Raw genomic sequence first — 21161 nt, 5'->3', positions numbered from 1 at the left:
AAAATAATGCCATGGGCTGACCCTACCCTCTGTCCTACCCCTTTGTCACAAGTACCATCAGGCTTGTAAGAGCAAACAAACGACACAACGCTCGAGAAATTTCACTGCCATGAAAGTGATAGTGCAAGACAGGCCCAAAATACCGTGTGTGCACACATGTTCACATAAACAATCGTCACTTTCTGCATAATTTAAGATGCACAGTAATTAGCCCATTCATGACATGCAGGTACTTTACGTCGTACACCTGCCCATTGCAGAACTTTGTGTACCAGTGGCACAGTGGCAGGGGGGAGAGGCACCAATCCCCACCTTGGAAATTAAATATTAACCACGCTCTTTCGGGTATGCTGACTTTGTGAGTTGGACCCGTGCGTGTGTTTGTGTATTTCTGCCAACACAATTGCTTCCTTGCTACGAGAGAAGTGAAAGTTAAACTAAAAGTGGATAACTTTGACTTGGGAAGTCACAGTAAGGTTGAGATCCAGATTTCCATCCGATCCACTTCTCCCTCCGTGAGGCCATCACATTTTCAAAAGGCCTCTAGAGCTTTCCAGCCTCCCTTCCCAAACCACGAGCTGAGCGTGCTAGCGGAACACTGGATGGAAAAGGGACATGACAGCAGTGCCTTGCCTGCATATAGGATGAGGAATCCCAACTCCACCTTAAAATGCAGAGGCAGAACAGCTCTCAGATGCCAGACCTTCCAGCTCGTCCAACCCTGCTGCGTGCCACTCCAGATCTGGCAAACACCAGCTTAAACCTTCGTGTCATGTAATGCTAAACACCAAGGAAAAGGCACTGACTCACAATCTCAAAGCATCGACAAACATTCTCCAAATTCTTGGATCCTCTCTTAAACAACATGCCCCGTTAAAAAGTGCCCGGCTGTGTTTAAATTGAAGAACACTTCCAAGTACCCCTCGCATAGCTTTAATAAGGAGAGTTTTCATTCCATCCAACATAACAAATTCATGCATAGAGTATGTTTGGACCTACATTAATAAATAACAAAAAATAATAATAATAAAAAAAACTTTCTTGCCCTGCATTTCTCTTGATATTCTTGCTGGTTTAGGATTCTGTGTTATCCCCCCCAAAAAAAGTTATTTAAACTGGTTGAAGCTAACATATAATTGCACTGAAGGTAAGACTTAAGACAGACGGAGCTTACATTTAATTACTAGCAAGAAGAGGTTTCCTATTATCAGCTTACTACACCAAAACAGGAGCTCTTCAACTGAGTGAGTTTGTCTGAAGCCTGCTCTCGAGCAATAACCCTGCCTTACCAACACCCAAAAATGAGAGAGATTCAGAATGTGTAAGTTACTGCACATGGTGGTACCACCTCCCTTAGCAGGGAGCTATCTCCAAGTCATCACCTTGATCATCATAGCAAAAAAGGTAACGCACACAGCAGCACAAGGCTTTGTGTGCTAACCCCATAGAAGTGACAGTAATCCAGGGAAAGGAGTTCGGGGACAAAACCCATTCTTGCTCAATTTCAAAAACTGTCTCCATAGCTTTTGTGATGGGTGAGATTTTGAAACAGATGGGTTCGTTTCTCTTCTCTGAAGTGCTTCACAGAAGTTAATGAATCGAAACATATTTAGGCAATCCCGCATACAAGTATTAATTCAAAACAGGGCGGTAAATCAGCAAGCAACAAAGGAGCACTTCACTGATTTAATCTGAAATGAAGCTTTACTTACAAGAGGAAACAAAGCCCAACAAGTCTCCACGATGCCATGGTTTTAGAGCTTGGTTTTATTTCTTTTCCTATGCCTAGGCCAGCCTTTGAGTTGAGCTGAGCAGCACACTCCTGAAGCCCAGCTCCCAGCGCAGCACAGAACAGCCCCTTGCTTTCCTGTTCCAGGAGGAGCCCATGGGCTCTCCCCCACTTGTGCTGGTTCAAGAAGCCAGTGAGAAGGCTCAGGTTTCGGGTGAGCACAGCGTGTTTCTGACTTGTAGGGTGTGCTGCGGTGCCCAGCGCTTCTGGGGGCGAGGAATCCAGGAGACTCCTCAGGGGAAAGCAGCGATAAGCGTGCAACGCCGCCCCACCAGCAGCTCTGCTCCCAGATAACAAGTGGTTATTGAGCTATTGTGAGCACATTTTAGCAACTCGGGAACCAAAAAAACAGTTCAGCACTGAATAAAGCAGATGACATACCCTGGGAAAACAATCTTTGGTGTGATCATGGCAGACTAAACCCTAAAAGTCAAATTTCACTCCAGAAACGTAAAAAACGGTCTTGAGTTCTTGAATGAACATCCTATCCATTGCCTTCCCACAAACACTTCTCCCTTACTCCCAACTGTTTTACTTAAAACAACAACAACAAAAAGCAAAACTCACACTCCACGATGCATTTTCATTTGGAAATACTACAACATCTTCACATAGCCACAGCACAAGACAATTGTGCAGGCGTTGCCACGAATCAGGCACATCAGAAACCCTGCAGCATCCTACACCTGAGGAGCTCTGCTCCACACTCGCAGGCAGCGCTCAGGAGGTGTTTCGGGGAGAAGTGCTCCCTGGATTAACCTGTGTGCTTCACCTCCAGAAGCTAACTTTATTAATAGAATGAGTTTTCCCCCCACCCAGATGAAAACCCAGGCACAGACCCAGTCAGCAGAGCTGTGCAAGCAGCCTGAAAGGGCAAACTGCCAGCACACCCTTTCCCGTAACAGGACTGCCACATTCGTGTGGGCTTATCGATTTTTTAACGTGTATTTTGGGAGATTTGCCTTCAAATATCATGTGACAGCTACACAGCAAAGAATAAAAGACCGCTGTGTCGCAGCGTTGGGCACTTGTGATCTTTCTGAGGAGGCCTGCTGGTTAAAGCAGGCAGGATATTGCACGTTTGCACCTACCGCAGAGTGGATTCTCCCTCAGCTGGCCCTGTCACAAATCATTTCACTGAGCCTCTACATCTTTCTGCACGTTTCTTATCAGGACTGCTCCTGCTTCCTCATACAAACTGCAGCTTGTCAGACTACATCTACATTAACAAGTGGAGCAGCACAACGAGGAGAGGGGTCTGTAGAGCAAGGCAGCTGGTGCCGAAGGAAATATAAATCCGTTCTTTATTTAATGAAAAAAATGCGTTTTCCCAAAGAAATGGCAACAAGCAGAAGGCACGTCACCATCTCTCCACACACCCAGGTTCCCGTTCACCCAGCCGAGCGGTGCTCTTCACCAGCTTCTTCAAACTATTTCCCCAGCCTTCTCAAGCAGCCTGAGACAAATCCATAAACATGACAAGTTTGGCAGACTGGAACAGCCTGGAGAAGCACAGGCTGTTCCAGGCTTGACCACCATTAATAATTAACTTGAAAATGACATTTCCTCCTGATAGAGTAAGCGGGGGGGAGGGAAGAAGAGCGAGGAGAGCTGGGAAAAGCACTGCACTACAGCCGGGGAAGAACTGCCATGCTGTAGCTTTAATGCTCCTGCACAAGAAGCGGTGCCTTTTAAAGGCCTGCAGAGCTGCAAGCCCTAAGCAAGCCCGGGTAGAAGCCCCTATACTGGGGCAAAGCCTGGCCCATGGCAAGAATCTACTCATAGTTACAGTTTAACTACAGAAAACTTCTTTTCCAGCTTCTTGCAAGTCCAGGGGGTAAGAATTGCAGCCGACTTACTGGGGAGAGGCAGAAAGCAGCTGGGCAACAGGCAGGATTTTCTGAAAGTTCAGGGACTTCTAGCACATGCAAGATGTCAGCAGCAGCACTCCTAAAGTGTTTTAATATGCACCCCTTTAAAAGCACTGAAAGGTAACTAACAAGACTTTTTCCCAGGAAAAAAAAAAATCACTTTTTTTATTAGGTGCCAATCAACTTTGGAAGTTATTAAGCAAATGCAGAACGGAGTTAGTTGCCCTCTTTCCACACCAGAAGCCTTGGTACTGGGAGCAGTAGCATCTTCGTGTTATTGTTTGTCTTGGCTCCAGAGCAGAACAAGCTGTCCCGACATGGGCACTTTCCTACCACCAGCCTCTCTTACTGCAACTGCACGATTTGTAACAAAGCCCTGGCACTTGAGATAGCTCGGAATTTCAAAAGGAAAACACACCTGCAGCGAGAGCTGGGAGTCGAGAGATACAAGCCCAGGGAACCCCGGCTGCCCCGCGCCCTTTCCTGCAAAACCTCTGAGCCACAGCGCACAGGGAGCTTGGCAGAGCAGCCAGCAGCTTCCAGCAAGGACCTACCGTAGGAATGGGTTCCTCACACAGCCCCAGAGGTGAGGCCGACCAAGAACCACATCGCTCAGAGGGGCCAAGAGGCACACGCACAGGTAGCGAGGGGCAATGGGGACGGCAGCAGCCTCGCGGCGCTGCCCAGTATCAGGCATGGAGCTTGCTCCCCACAGCCAGCAGTTCCCCGGACGATTTAGACAGACAGGTAGGGTCTGCGACTAAAGCACGTCTATTAGTGACGAGAGCTCTCAGAGCTTAGGCATTTTTACCCATCCGATGCCAGCAGTGCTGTGAAGCTGAGCCGCTGCCGTCCTTCGCCTGGTGGTGCCCGGAGTAGTGCTGGAGGCCAGCGCAGGACGGGCAGCCACCCGTGCGGTGACCCAGCCCCACGGCTGTACGAGATAAGGTTACATCCAGACCAAGAAGAGTGCTACAAGGCTCATTTGGCAACATCTGAGAGCTCTCCTAAGATGCAGTATTAATACCAGACATGGTACTCAAATTGCACTGCTACGGTCTTCAAAATTCTTTTTTTTTTTTTTTTTTTTCCTTTTTTTCTCCATATAGCACGGAGTTTACTAGTAGTGCCTTTACAGTTCAAACAAAATATAATAACCAGGTTGACTGAACAGCCTGTTTGGGGGAAAAAAAACCCTTCAGGACTCAGGAAGCCACAGAGAGCTATGCGTGGCTGAAGCCACCAAGGGCTCAGTCCAGAAGAACACCTGCAGTGTTTATTAAAAACCCCTCAATGATGGAAAATGCAAGTTTGTTCAAGTGTGATACAAACGAGCCACAGCACTGGTGTCTCAATACTCAGAAACAGACCTAACACCGTGGATTTAATGCAGATGTATTGTACATAAAGTATCCCAGTGAACTCGTGACTCAGTGCTGCCCTTTGTACCAGCAGGGAGACTGAAGAATACAATCGCTATATTCATAATTTCCACAAATATGAACAGCTCAATCTTGTGATTCCAGAATGACTGCAATCACAGTGAAAAAGACAAACGGAACAATACTTCAAGCCTTTATTTTTCTGCAAGGCAAGAAGCACTTACGCAACTGGAAAGCAAACTGAAGTTGTATCTGCCACCAGCTCTGAATTAGGCCACGCTCCCTCCATCAGAATGTGCCATCATCAACACAAATGGCACTGCAGCTCGCCTGGGGTTCACCAGCCTGATCTCTCCTTTTAAAAGACTCATTCTTTTTGACCCTGGAAATATCAGACCCACTGAAATAGAAGTCCCTAAACCCCGTGCCTCCAGGTTCTGCGTGCAGGTACAGCGCCGCAGGACGCTCTCAAGCCACTGCTGGTGCCTGGCCCTCTCCTTGCAGGGAGCGGGATGAAAAGACTTCTGCCACCTCACCAGAAGTAGAACTAAAATTGATAGAAGAGTTAACTCAAACTACCCGTTGGTAAAACAGCACCTGGAATGCTGTTTTGTTGTTTCTTAAAGCTACCTAAACAAGTATGTATGCCACTTTTCCTTCTCAACTATTCTATTCATTCTATTTTGATTTCACTGCTTAATTTCACATCCTTCATCCACACTTGTTAAAATCAGAAGTGGATCAATCCAGCTAAAAAATTGATTTAGAAATTTAATTTTAGAATAGTTCTAGACAATATCAAATGCAGCTCCTCCAGGAGTGTAAACCTGCATGGCTATTTTCTTCATTGGTATTTCAGCTTTGTTCCTGGACCTTCTGAAACAGGGTATGGAGAACAGAACAACTAATATACCAGAACATCTGTATGCCCATGATAGAGTCCCCTATCCATAAACCTTATTCTTCATTAACCTTTTTGAACTACTCAAGGTGGAGGAGGTTTTTTTCACAACTATTTTCATCCTCTCTTATTAGAAAAGATTTCCAGCTGGACAGAGCACGCAGAAGTGCAGTGGCTCCAAATTACTGCTCTCCCCATAGGACTTGAGCATTAGTTTGCGACAGCACACATGCAGATAACCTGGCAAGTTCACCGAGTCTGAGGTGATGAAAAGATTTGCAATTTGGGGTCTACTACGTCAAGAGAAGCCAGTCCAGGAATTGTAGAAAACCGTTTCCTACGCATTGGGAACTATCCAGCAGTAGCTTTTGAGTTCAGTTTCCCCAAATATGTGAAAAATCATTACCACTTTTCCAATAGGACCAACAAGAACTTAGCAAGCAGGTACTGAGGTGTCAGCATAGCACACCTAGGTCACATTCAAATTCCTTCTGCAATAAACATTTTGCAGTAAGAAAGAACGTTCAGTTTGGGTAGGTTTATGGTGTTTACTTGCTGTTGTTTTTTGTTTGTTTGCTTTTGTTTTAAATCTGACTTAATTTTAAAATAAGTAAGATATCTTATCCAACACACTTCTCTTGATTTGTCTTTTTCTGCTACAATCTTCAGATCAGACTCTTCAGCTACACCCAAAAACAACTTGCAAACATATACTTACTAGGGCATATATACAAACACACAAGCATGTGTGCATGTATATAAACACTTCCCAGTTAGAATGTGTGTGTGTGTATATTAATCAACTCCTTTCATATATATAATGTGTACATATGTACACACATACAGAGTAAAACCTTTCCAAGTCCTAACTTCTTTTCAGAATATAAATTCCTTACATAAAAGCAAAATATTATTATGAGCACATTAAGTATTGTCAGGCATTTTTATTTCCTTGTAAGTAACAACACCATGAAGATAGATTTGGCTGCTTACTGAAAATAGCTGTATGTACATTGCAGATGTAGAACAATAAAGAAAATGGAGGGAAAACAGTTTTAGGGTGGTGTTTGTTTTTGTTTTAAACCACTTCTTTCAGGTTTCTAAAGATCTGGAGGAAGCAGCGTTTCCTATAGGCAAAATCCCTATTAGAAATGCATCCTCTCTCACAGAAAGCTCAGCCTTTTGCTTCCTAACAGATCAATAATCGTAGTAACCTATACTGTAATACTTCCCAAAGCCACCAGTGCAAGAAATTTCTCCCTCTCCCCTACGCAGAACTTATTGATTTAACTGAACAGGAAGATGTACAATAGGAAAGCAAGATTACACACAACATATCCATCTTGTGCTCTGGCTACTGGGATCATAAGAGTAAGCCAGCTTTCCCCCTGTTGTGTTCCATTCATTTTAATCTTTAAAACAAAGTTTAGCCATCTCTTCAACTTAGTTTTATGAACATATTCAGTCTGGAAGAGCACTTGTCAAAGAGCTCCCGAAGTATTTCTCAAGGAATACTCCCAAGCCGCCCTGTTACAGAGCTCAAAGCTGCCAGTCACAGGAAGCCATTAGCCCAGAGCAGCGTTTCAAAAGCCGTACAGAAAAGGCCTTTTAAAGAAAACTTTAGAGTATCATGAAAGCAACCCAATCCTATCCGACTGAACACCAATTCATTTCTTGACTCACAAAATAAGCTGATATTAATAGATAAGGGAAGAGGAAACAAAGAGCTTTTTCTTCTTCTCTTAGGAATGAAGCCTGTTGCGTTGGAAAGGATTCACAAGAAGACCCAGGAGCACCAAAATTCCCATATTCAACAGATGCAAGTGATGAAAAAGATCTTGTGAAGTCCTCCTCTATCCTTATAAGTAGTTTAAATCTTCAAAAACAAGCTGTAGGGGAAAAAAAAATCCCCACAAGAACAGGCAGATTCTGGACAAGTAACCAATTCCAATGATTGGGGAAAAAAAAGAAAACAGAATAATTGAAAGGAAAGGGGGAGGAAGTTTGGGCAGATGACCTAAGATTCCAGGAAAACACAGGCAGGAAGCCATTGACAAGGCAGCGATACACACTAGCAGCTTTTCAGTCAAAAAGGAAGATGTTTTACAAGAAACAAGCAAAAAAACCTCCTGAGGAGAAGTCACACCACTTGTTAGGCAGCAACACAGGCAGGGCCTGCGTGACACAGAGAAGCAGCGAGTACACTTCACTCGAGCTGGTGGAAATAGCTAGAGGTGAAGACACCATTTTCTGTAAATACTGATGCTTACTGCTTCGTTTTGATGCTTCAATAGAGACTGTGGAAACACGAGAGACAGGGTGTTCCCTATCTATATAATGGCAACAAACGGAAATGACTACAGTTTCAGATAAAATTGTGTATAATTTTATGAATTCCTGATGTTAGGAGCATCTTCCAGAAGGAGCTTAAATCCCTCGTGGAGAAAAAAGGGGTTCTTTGCTTCCCTTACAATAATGAACTCTGCATCAGTTATCAGTATTAAAGTTCGTTTTCTCTCTCTCTGCATTTTTGCCCATGTATGACAACCTCCTCCTTCACACCTTGGCCTGCTCTAGCTCCTTTCTATGGGCAGGGGCTCACGGGATTCAGCACCAGCAGGACTCAGGAAAGGTTCGGCCTCATGGCCTGCAAACAAGCACTACTGTGCTCACAGGGTCTCCGTCAGATGGGGACCACGGGTCACACAGGCAGCAGAGGTGGCCACAGGACACCCAGCACGGCCACCTCACGGAGCACGGCTTTATTTTCAAAGCACCGTGATGTTAACAGGACTCGGAATAGGTATCAGGACCTGGTTCTTCTTGTCCCAGGATTTTTCATCAGGTGTAAAATGGTAGAAAAATCTGCCAGTTACCTGAGTGGATAATTACGGCAGCCACGTACGTATTCAGCAAGTAATGTTTATACGGCGACGAAAGGATTTTCATTCGACAATAGCTGACTTTTTACACGAAGAGCATTAGTCACATTTAATTTGTAACATGCTTTTAAACAGCACTAAAATAGTTTTCTAGAACCCGTAAATTACATTAGTAAGAATGGAAAGAGTCACATGAGTTTGAGATTACTCATTTTATAAATAGTTTTTTTGATGGCAGTGTCATTCATAACATGCCATAATAATTCTGTGTACGTAAGAATTCATTTGCTTTTGTAAATATCAAGACTGTTGCTATAACTTGGATCGTACTGAAAATCCATGAAAATATTTTCTTTTACCTGCTTTGTCTTTGGATGTTTTACTGCATCGTATTCTATTGCTGTGTTTTACAACTTGAACTCAGCATTTTGCTAGACACCATCCTGTTACACAGGAATAGGGTACACCGGAGCTAGAAGAAAGGACACTTTGAAAAAAGGAGTACTTTGTAATGCTTCCTGAAAACACATAGTGGAGAAAAAAAACAAACAAACAAACAAAAAACTTTCTGTAATTCCAGGACCATTAAATATGTACAGTTAGTAACATAGGAAGGTAAAGTTCTGCAACACTGAAATTTTAAACTGATTCCAAATCACTAAATAAGAGAAATTCAGAATTAATCTACTTGAACTCCCTTGCCTAAAAGACATTCCAGGTATTTGGCTCATCATCCGTGTTAAGCAAAATCACTAAACTAAAGATTAACCTCGTTTTGTCAGAAAGTCACCCGCTGTCATGACTGAAGTGGAACATTAGGACACTGTATGGAAACAAAATTAGTGACAGTGGAAAAAGAAATACAACTACACAAAGATTATCCCCAAACTGCATCCAAAAATAATCCTCACACACAAATTCTTACCATCTTTCCCATCATTCACTACACTGAAATAAAACAACTGAAGAATTAAGGGAAGATTAAGAAACAAAAGAAAGAGGACATACCCTGTAGGAAATACTATGCTATCAAAGGAATTCAAACCATAAAAGCACTTATGCAATTACGTGCTGCTCATTTGCTTCTCCGTCACTTAAAAGTTAGTGCCTCTGAACAGAAATACAACTTCAGTTTCTCTAAAAATCTGAGAGACAGACAGCAGCTCTAAATCAGAAGGGGCTACAGAGGGGGGTGGAAAAAGCCCCAGGCAGGTGAGAGGATTTTCCAGGCTTTCTGCTTCATTCTCGGTTACTTCAGGTCAAACAGAAGGTGCTCCCGGCCTGGAGAAGTTACAAAGCATTGCCCACTGCTAACCCATTTCATGGCTCTGCCTGTTATTAAAGTTCCTTTAAATATAGTTAGCGTGGTTATTTAAGGTATACTGCCCCACTCAGCTCTCTCTAAAATGCCCTTTACTTCTTCTTGCTGATGTCTTATTTCACACACATCGCAGCCACAGATCTGAAATACACTCTCAGATAGCTCACCTGAAGCGTGAGCTTTTCTTCCAAGACCTGAATTAAAAGCCATACATCTTTTCCACTCCACTTCCCACTTTCAGTCAGCAGAGCTGGAGAAGCAAAAATAATATTTCGATGACTTATGAACAGAGACATGAAACGAGTAAAAGTTCCTAGCACCACGTTCAACTCTAACTCCCCTTTATTTTCAAACACAAGCAAATTTAATAGACCAGCTGAAAATAAGTATTTGACCAGCTGCAAACGTGTACGATCCATCCAGAGGAGCTTCATCATTTTAATGATGAAGTGGCGAGGATGTTTTCTTCATCAGATTAATCCTACGCCAAGACTTCTGAAATCCTTCTGGAACTGCACAGCAACGCTGCCGGTGAACTGAAGAAGCTTGGCAAAAACACGCAAGCCTTGTTGAGGTACGTATACAGACAATATTTGGCAAAATGCAGCACCGAACTCATAACGGAGGAGCATTGGTATTGCCACCAGGACACGCTACTTCCCTGTTTGTTCTCCACTAGGCTGAATGTGCCAGCTGAGTATCAGGCCTGCTTTACCTGCTTCAGGCTTGTGGAGTCAATGAAGCAGTTTACCTTAGCTGTAACTTCTTTTTTTCCTGCATATTCAGTGAAACAACGATGTATTCAGTGACGCTCAGGCTTGTCTTAAAAAAAGAAAAAGCCACCAACGTTCTCTGGTTTGTTCCCCGCAAAGCCCTGTGCAGAAAGTCACGCTGCCTACAGCAGCTATTTTGTAATGCAGACCACTTGTGTGCCAAAATACCTCACGGGCCTGACGTCGCAATGGTGAAATTTAGCTCAACTACAATGTTTTTTCTAGTACAGACCTCTGGATTTAACATCGGCCTGAAACACACGCTCAGTCCCAAATGACAGCACCGTGCCCACGATCAATGCATTTTTCCCTGCACACACACACACATAAAAGACAACACCAGAAGCCCTATTTCTAAATGCAAGGTTTTGTCCAAAGTACCTGTGGTTTATATAACCAGTGCACTGGCAGAACAGAAAACAAGAGAACAGAGACTTGAATAAAAGTTAATGTTTTCTCAAACGATGTTCTTTTTAAGACCACAACCCCCTGAAATAGCACAGGCAGGTACAACCCTGCATAAGCAAGCTTGAGGAAGCAGAGCCTGACATCCCCACATGCTTAGGCTGGGATTTTTAACGTGAACCAGCAGAGCTAATTCTGTTCTACCCACGAAGTGGGCAAACCAGCACTGTGCCCTGTAAAATTACCACTTAGAGTCCCGCCAGTTTTAGTGGCTGCAGTCAATCCAACACCAGCTTTTGGAAAATCCCCCCCGACACAAACTCTGTCTTGAAGCAACTGCTATAAAGCGCAGAACAGGAAGAGCAGCACGCACAGACTGTAATATTTCTATTAACGATGCGGACTTCTAAATGATAAGTTGAAAACACTTCTTCCCCACACCCTGTCTTTATTCCGTCTCCAGCATCTCGTTATGCAGGAGCCGGCCTCATTTCCCTGTTTTTGCAGGTAGTTGTTTGAAAGACAGAAGGGAGGAAACATGCAAAGAGAACAAACCTCAAACAAAGAAAAATCTCAGACAGCAGATCCGGAGCAGCTTCTCGAGCGATTCCTTTGACCACGCTCCACTCCAGCCATGGCATCGCAGTGCCTACACCGTGACCACGCCGAGGAGAGCATCTCTCGGCACAGACCCACAAAGGCAGGGCCGATTTATGAGCACAGCCTGTGCCACACCCTAGACAAGTAGCACAGCCAGCACTACCACCCCAGCAGCACGGGCACCACATGAAAGCCATCTCCAGTGCCTGCTCCGTGTGCTCGCAGCCATCTCCTTACCGTGCTACCACACGGGGCTGGCGGCGGGGCAGATAACGCCAGCACCGCTGCTCCAGCCCTAGGGGTTGTCTCCCCGTAAATCCATGTTAACACCTCGCTCCGGTCGCTTGCCATCTCACCACACCACTGGGTAATGCAGTCTTGACCTATTTTCCAGATGCTTAATTAATCTCTCCGCCGGCTGCCGCGCTTACGAGATAGTTACGGCGTGAATTTTAAACTTAGCTTCCAGAAGCCTCCCGCACTTTATTAATTCTGCTATGGCATTACGGCTATGCCACAAAGTCAGCCGGAGCCCGGCCGAGCTTTTCCGCATTGCTCTGAAAGCAGGGCGCAAACTTTTTGCAAATGATGTCATGGAAGGAAAGGCTGGAAAGGAATCAGAGAAACGCGCCTGGTTATCAACACGGCCGCAGCTTTGCTCGGCGTCCTGATCTCGGTATTAATAGCAGGCTTTCAAGGCGTTACGCTGACCGAAAGGAGCGAGGTTACCCTGCAGAAAGCAGGCAGCAGGCTGTCAGGGCGGGGTGGGGGGAGCCGAGCCCGGCAGCCTGAAGCCGACCTCCTGCCAGGCGGGCAGCGCTGGCGCTGACACTGCGAGGCGGGCACAGCCCGGCCTGGCCCGGGGATATTGCCGAGCGCGTCAACAGGCGGTACGGTACTCACAGCCCGGCCCCGGGGGACGGACAGACGGACCGAGGGACGGACAGACAGACAGACAGACCGAGGCACAGGCGGCCGCCGCCCAGCTCCGCTCGGGGCTTGTTGCCGGCAACCGAAGCCGGGGCGACCGCCGGCCCCAACGGCGCCCGGGGAACCGGGGGGAGGGGGAACGGAGCCGCCCGCCCGCCGCTCACCTTCACGGGTCGGGCCGCGCTGGCGTCCGGGCTGGAGCTGCCGCTGCCGCCGCCACCGCCCTGGGCATGTCCGGGAGCGCTCAGCTCAGCCGCTCAGCCCCGCCGCTGCCGCTGCTGCTGCTGCTGCCGCCGCCGCCTCGGCCGCTGCCATCTTGTCCCGGCGGCTGCGAGGGAAGCGCCGCGGCTCAGCCCGCTCGGCAGCCCGGGCCTCCGCCTCATCGTCCCGGGGAGGGCCGGCACCCAGCCCGCCCCCACCGCCCGCCTCCGCCTCCTCTTCCTCCTCCTTCTTCTCCTCCTCCTCCTCCGCCCGCCCGCAGCGCCCCCGCACGGCCCCGGGCACTGCCAGGCCCTGGGCAGCCCGTGCCCACAAACAGGCCTCTGCGCTGCTATAGGGCTCGGGGCTCCACCTCTTTGGCCCAAATAGCCAGCTGGTGGTTTTTTTACTCACCCAACCGCCCGCAATCGTTTATTTTTCACGCCGAAATGAGGGGTGGGGAAAAATAGGTGGGAGCCAGCCTCAGGAAATTGTAGGTGGTAAGGGGTGCTGGTCGCATTGCTGCGGGTGGTACAGGTTTTAATCGTGCTTCTCTTCACACCTCTCCTAGAAGGATCGGCTTCCTAGTGAATTATTGATACACATTATATTAACAATCTGTTTTGAAAGACTTTATACAGTCTTACAGAGAAACATTCTTGATCAGTTAAGCATACAAACCCTAAAACGCCTGAATGAAATAAAGCATTAGGTATATACTGGTTCTATCCCTAAGTGTATTACGTCCACAAACATTAATTGGCATACATCACCCCCTAATTAAGAGCTCGTGATCTATTGAAAAATAAAATACCCCTACTCAGCTACTAACTAGTCTTGCCATATTTTTACAGCTGGTTTGTAGGAACTACTTGAAGCAATTCTCTTCTTGTTCCCCATGTAGCCTCTTCTACTTGGACAACCAAATCCAAATATGGTTGTAAACAGAATGATGCTGATCCTCTAAACAGAGAGCAAATTATGAATCCAACACTCCACTGATACATTTGCACAATTTTCACCAACAGCTTTCAGCAATAGGTTTGAATTCAAGTTTAGAGAAAAGGAATTCATGTTTGGGGGTACATAACCTCTCCTGTTATGCTGAGCTCTCTGGGCTTTTCATGTTTGCTCACGACTTGGTCATGCTTGTTAAATAACAGAGCCTCCCAAAATACAGCACCGTTTTGCAGTTTCATTCATATGTTCCTTTTTTTTTTTTTAATCAGTTTTTAGATCAAGCTAGATTTCCACTAGCAGGAGTATCACCAGAGTGTAATCCATCTCTCAAACCTCTTCGCAACTCCTCCAGTTGCTTTTGCAGAGTTTAGCATCTCCCCAAATATCCATCATTTTACCCTATCTGGGAGCTGTTTCGATAAGTCTTCCTTGTGCTGAGTGTAAACTTCCTCATACTTAGGACCCATAGGGTAACCTGACCAAAAGGGCACAAGAGCTCCAGCTCAGCTAGTGCCACTGCAAAGCTCAAGTGCTGATTCTCCTCATTCAGCCACCCACCTATAAGGCTTGCTGAGGCCATCGAGGACTTTTTAGCTATCTACAACATACAGCAGTGCCACATGGAGCGTATCAGCGAGTTTTAAAATCTCTGACAAACACTTGGATCAGAAGTTAAATACGGCTGTGTCTGAGAACCTCTCGCATGATTTTATTTTTGTCATCTGATAAATAGCAAACACATCCTTGTCCTTATTTTCTCCGGGCAGGTATTTTTGTGCCAGTAGGCAACTGAGGGGTTAACGCAGAAACTCCTGTTACACCTGTAAGTAACATGGACAACTGATAGGGCTCCAAGGGGAGTGTTTTGTTTCACTGTACTTGAGTGACTTAGTGGAAGGAGGCCCTTGTCATTTAGATTCGTTTATAAAGTTCAGCATTGAAACACACACCTCCATGGGCTCTTTGTTCTTCCTCGTTTCTATAACATTACTGAGGATAAGAAGTAGTTAGATGCTAGTGCTCAGAGTGGAAAGAAGAAACAGAAATCGTAGAAAAAGGCATTTCTAATAGATGTAAAACTAGCATGCAGCAAAAAGAGAAGATCTGAGGACAAACCCAGGCTAGAACCATTTGGCAGCACACCTACCGATGACACTTTGTGCTATTTTTGTTATAAAAATCCTAAGTGTAGACACAGACAGAAAATGCTTTGGCTAGAACAATTTGTTTTACTCAAACTGCTATAAGCTACATCATCAAAATATTTTGTATGGCCCGTGTGAGCTGTTTACATCACTTCATACGTTGTTTACATCTGCCAGACTCTTAATTCTTGAATGTGCTTCAGCACAGAGTTCTGAACAAGGCTGTGCTACTAGAGCTGGCTAGAGAAGCAAAAGCACACAGATAAGGACTGGAAAGGCAGGGCCATAGGGTTGTAATTCCATCCGTCAGGCCCATCGCTCAAATCACTAACAACATAGGGATGAAATTGCATGTAACAATGAAGCATCACTGCTAAAAGGACAAGAACTGGTCTCTTACTATTTTCTTGACTCCTCGCCACGCATCCAGTTCAATTCTCCTGACGATTACTCTCCAGTGACACTGGCATTGAATCTCCTACTGAGTAGATGAAGCACGCCCTGCAAAAAAGCAGAAGGTTTTCTTCGGTGAGCTGAATTAGCTCAGGAAGAAGTTCAGTGGATGTCAGAGCTAACAATGAGGAAGGCAGATTTTTTTTTTTTTACTCAGACTAATAGAGCTGCACAGACCTCAGGTTAGTTTTCTGGGTAGAAATTACAAAATCCAAACCACCCAGCAGCATGCTGCTTGGGAACACGCTGCTGTGACCGCTGCAGGTTGTTAGGCTGCAGCCACCCAACTTGCAGAGCACGGTAGCAAGTCTAGCCTGTGACGAGGAAAGTGCCAAAGAGGAAGGTCCCACTCCCACTGTTGTTTGTTTTAGTGCTTTTAACCTTCCACACCACGACCTCCATGCTATTACTTTCAAATTTAAAGCAAAGATTCACCTGGCTCTTCCTACAACAACTGGAAGTTCAGCTGAGAAGCACTGTATTTCCTCAATTTAAAAATTTCTTTATGCAGTTTACATTATTAGTCATTTGGAAAAAATAAGCATGCATAGTGAAACATGAACTACAGCTGTTATTTCCACTTCATTTTTTGCACATCAGAATAGTACTTTATCAAAATAGCTTTAATACAAGACTAAGAAGAAAACAAGTGCATTTGGTTACTTGCTGTTTAACTTGCCTGGCTCCTCCATAAGATTTAAAAGCTTTAAAACTGCAAAGGACAAAAGACACTTTCCAAGGGCTAGTGGTGCGTTCTGAGGCTTTGTGCAAGGGGCGTGCACATGCCAATGGTCATTTCATGAAGACTTCACCTTTCTTTATGGGTCACCCAAAGTATGCCTGAGGAGTGACCCACATCTGTGGCTCTTACAAAGAAAAAAAAAAAAAAAAAAAAAACAGACTGAAAATGTTCTTCTGCTCACCTGCCTTTCTGCTGGTACCTCCCCCTGCCCTTAATGCCCTCACGCACCACTGTGGCATTGCCATTTCAAATTCTGCCGAGTGTTAAGCAACAACGCTTGGTCTTGTGCACAAAGATAATGACAGGGTGACCATAGTGGTGGTAGCTCTTAGGAAATGTAGAAGGCATCTCTAAAATCTTTTTTTTGTTATCATGTAGATAAAAGCCTTGTATAATCTACTTGAGATCAACTGCCCCTTCTCACTTTGTAATAAATGCTTACCTCAAGAAAAATACCGAACAGCCAATTTTGTGCAAGAACTTAGAGCTTCCCTCCCTAAAACATTTGTCCAGGTGGAACCCTTAGTTTTCACATCATCAAGGAAAGGCAGCACAACTACACTATAGATGAGCGACATTTATGTCTCAAGCAACTCAAAATGCACAGAAGTGGAAAACTATCAAGCATTTATTTTGAAATTATACAAGTGATTATTACTCCCACTTTAGGGCTTGCAGAGGTTGGTTGCAGGGTTTGTTTTTTGTTGTTTCGGTTTGTTTTTTGATGATTGCTTGTTTTTGACCTTACTTTTCTTTTAAAGTTTAAGAGCCACTGTTGTTGAAACAAGCAAGGGGGACAACTATGGTTAATAAAATTGGCACCTGGCCAACTGTCACAGATGATTTTGTCCAGGGATGCTCTGAAATTCCACTGTGCTCATCTTACATCAAGAGGTGTAGATTTGACAAATGCTTCATCACAGTGTGCTAAGCTGCTTACGCTAAATACTCATTCACATTTACATATTTTTTAACCATAAAAAGGCAGAATAATGCAGTATTCTACAGGGTAGCGTAAATGCCTTTACTGAATCACGTAAATAATGATGTATCATGGTATTATATTTTTCAATCAATACTTTCATTTTCAATCTGTTTTTTTTTTCTTCATCGTAAAAGCTGCAGAAGTGGGTCATTCCTCATGTATGCTTTAGAAGATCCACAAGGAAAGATGAGATCTTCACGAAACTTACTTACCTTATTACTTTAATTTGCTATTTTCAGGTAGTTATTAACCACTGTGGCATATGAGTGTCTTTCACATAAGTATACACTACATCCACAGTTTTCTTCTCTCTCCAACAGCAAAAGAATTTGAGGAAGTCAATAAGACTAACAAATGTTAAATAAGTACAAAAATCTAATGTTTGTATTTTTCAGGCACTTGGCAAGGACAAATAGAATATTTAACAATACCTGAGTACTACACAACAAAACTGTGAGAATCCAAACATGGAAAGATATAACCCAAACCAGTCAATGAAAAATAATTATAGTTAGAATCACACTAACAGAATACAAACAATAGAAAATGTAGCTTTAACATTGCTGACAGTACAATTTAAACTTAATTATGGCAGCCAAGCAGTAAAAATAACCTTACCAAGTGAATATCAAAACATTGGATTAATGTATTTTTATTAAAAAAAAAAAGAGAGACACTTTCTCCTGTGAAGGAGAAAAATAACTTGCTTAAAAAAAAAATCAGAGTAAAATGTTTATGATGCCATGGTAATTTATAAAACCTCAAATAAATATTGTACTTTTTACTATTGTTATGAAATGAGCATCACACTTCTGCATCCCACACTTGTGAATATTCAGTGTGCCACCCACTAATATTGCCAACCATTTCATTTTTACAGTTGAGTAATGGCTCCTATTTTTAGTGACTACTACATTGCAGGATCAAGGGTTGCAGACGTATGAACACCACAAGTGTTCCGGCTGACCTCACTTTCCAGAATGTATCATTCCTGCAAATAAACGTCATTAAACATAAGTGGGCAGTCAAATTACTGAATTTAAACATAATCCTGCATTACTCTAGTGAGTAGTCACTTATTAGTAACTCTATTTACTTCAGTAAAACCACTTGAATAAGGATTTCTGGGGTTGTGCTTCTAGGACAGATTCCAAAGCCTTTTGAAGTAAATAGTGCGATTCATTGACTCCCAGCTGAGACTGACATTGCATTGTGGCAAAGAGAAGTTCACCCTTTACTGAGAGCACACCATGTTTCCCCCCAGAGGGCTGGGGTGAAGTCACACCGAACCCCAGGGGGACAGGCATGGCACCAGATCACCACTTAACCATAACCCGGCGGAGGGCCCCACCGCCTTGCTCCATCCTGCCTCATCCTGCACGTACCTGGGGACCAAGCCAGGGCCTCGCTCAGTGGCACCCAAAATCCACCTGCATTAAAAACAACCACACAACAAACCAAGCTACTGTCGCACTGGGGCAAGGTCCTGTTACTCGTCTGTCTGTGGCATAAAACCTTCCCAAGGAGCAGTCCTACTGGAAGCAACATACACAAGGCTTTCAGCTGCTTACCTGTAGCCTCCTGCAGTTTAATACATCAGGAACTCAGTATTATGTTTTCCTACATTTCAAAAGCAGTTATCTTAGAGCCTTCCTTATTTTCCTCCCATGAGCCATCATTCAAAGATTTTTTTAACTGGTATTTTGTTAAAGATTTAAATTACCACGTTAGAGACTTGCCTCCTGCAATGAACAACAGAGAAGACACGTTTTAATTACATGAGTTATGAAATGAGATCAAACCATTATAAGAAAAAAACATGTCCTTGTTTAGCAGAGAATATGTTTTCCGATGAATTTGTTTATTCTGAGATACAAGCGTTCTAATGATTTTTTTTTTCACTTTACAGAACTGATCTGCATATATTTTTTTGTTATTTTGCTGTTCCAGACCATTAACAGTCCAAGCCTGTCCCAAAAGAAAACGTGATGTTCAGCAGTAGTTTCACGGATTGTTTTGACCGAGTGAAACACACCGCGTCCACTCCTAGTAATGAGACACTTGGCAGAAAGTATCACATCACCAGCACAATAGCAGCAGGCTGCCTTTACGGTCCGCAGAGTACTGGAGCCTGTATGCAATATCGCTTTCAACAATAGAGGGGAAGATAAGTTAACACTGCTACGTAGCTAACCGCATGTGCAGTTGGCGCTGCGGTTATTTTAGCCTGTAATGTTTTACGTTTATAAGCATTTAAATCACAGGAAAAGGGTTAGCAATATTTTCGTTCGATAATTTTATTTTTTAACTTACTGTTTCTAATAAGATTTATTTTAGCTCTTGTTGTTTTCTGGCTTAGATTACAGAGACTTTTGACTACATAAAAAATGTGTAAAGTATACTAAAATACCATCCTGAAGAAGGCACGTCTACCCATGTAGCATTTTAATCACATTTAGGATGAAGGCAGTCAGGAAATCAGTTTGTTTTTCTGGCTTTATCGGGGTTTGATATAATTAGCACACTTATTGGAAGACAGAAGTACCCTAAATATATATGCTTTGATGTTTGGAAGATGACAGAGCAGAAGTGGAAAGGAAAATGGCAAATCTGTACCTATAAATAAAAACATGGTCACAGACGCATCACATTCAACATGAAAATGATCAGCGATGAGATACAACAGGTGAGAAAAATGAAGGAACAGAGACTGCAAAGCATCGAATTATTACCACACCAGGCTGAGCATTGCCATATCATAACAATGATTCTACTGAATATATGTGCAAACATTTTTACATTATCCTCAGAGCTTTGCAACAACAAATAAAAGCCCTCATCATCAGTTTCAGATGCTACTTAATACAGACTGAAGCTCTTGAGAAAAACAGAAAATTGGAAGTGAATGTAAAAATGTTGTTTTTGCCAGCACTGTGCTCATGACTTATGAAGCACAGTTTACACGGTTCTAATACGTGCACTGAACTTCAAAACCATTTTCAGATTTATTTTTCCTCATAGAAACTGATTCTGTCTAGAATAAGATAAAACTGGCACATGTTACATAAATAGTACATTTGTCAGAGATTAAAGTACTTCCGTTCATGCATCTTGCACTGAACTTTAAGGAAGAAAACACGTACAGCTATTCTAGACAATTATTATTCAATGTATAAATTTATTCTTTTCCTAGTTCAATAACAAAAAGCACTTTTATAGACTTACTTTTCTATATGCAGCTTATAAAATATCTTAATATATTTAAAAATATATTTTATTTAAAAATACTTATCTGAACATAACCAAATATTTTAATTAAAAATCTGCATTGTTTTTTCAATTCAATTTCGTAAACACTAAATATTATTGTAGTAAACACTTCGTAGTGCATGTAGAACATTTAATAGCAAGCATTTTTATTCTGGATAATAACTCAAAATGCGTTAGAAGGGCATCCTGTGAGGAAGTCTTTCACCTACCGTTCATGTTTCACAAAATACCTAAAAGCAACTCAAGGTTATGGCTAGAAGGCAAGTGTTAGGGCACCACCTGAAATACTTAAATGTTGAGGCATGAGAAAAATGAAAAAAGCCACACTACTTAATCAACAGGGATGGGTTTTTCAACTGACCTTTCTATATAGCAAAAGCCAATTAATTCATGGGGCACGTTTTAAGGTATTTCTTTTCAAGCCACAAGTACCTACTGCACACGTCAGCCAGCTTTCCATCCGCTTTTATCTGCCTGCTTCTCACTAACACCTGGAAGGCGAAGAAAGCAGAGATTACAACAAGGGGAAAGGCCAAGAGGTGCTGGAAGCGGCG

At 43.5% G+C, this 21161-nt stretch overlaps 1 protein-coding gene across 5 annotated transcripts in view; it reads right to left on the bottom strand.

Annotated features, from left to right (window-relative positions):
• Positions 1 to 13279, bottom strand: part of HIPK3 (homeodomain interacting protein kinase 3) — a 65602-nt gene extending 52323 nt beyond the window's left edge. The window contains exon 1 of one of the 5 annotated variants that reach the window (XM_027459469.3): positions 13019 to 13279. The gene's annotated coding sequence lies outside the window, so the exon portion shown is untranslated. Of the gene's footprint in view, positions 1 to 4214; positions 4407 to 11879; positions 12033 to 12161; positions 12352 to 12827; positions 12966 to 13018 lie in introns of those variants that run through there. The other 4 variants (XM_072039220.1, XM_038179746.2, XM_021274173.4 and 1 more) reach the window with 4 other exon arrangements.
• Positions 13280 to 21161: the final 7882 nt, after the last annotated feature.

Source organism: Anas platyrhynchos, chromosome 5 (genome assembly GCF_047663525.1).
Source record: "Anas platyrhynchos isolate ZD024472 breed Pekin duck chromosome 5, IASCAAS_PekinDuck_T2T, whole genome shotgun sequence".
Classification (NCBI taxonomy): Eukaryota; Metazoa; Chordata; class Aves; order Anseriformes; family Anatidae; genus Anas; species Anas platyrhynchos.
Note: the sequence above shows the minus strand (reverse complement) of the source record. Positions and strands in the feature narration are given on the sequence as shown.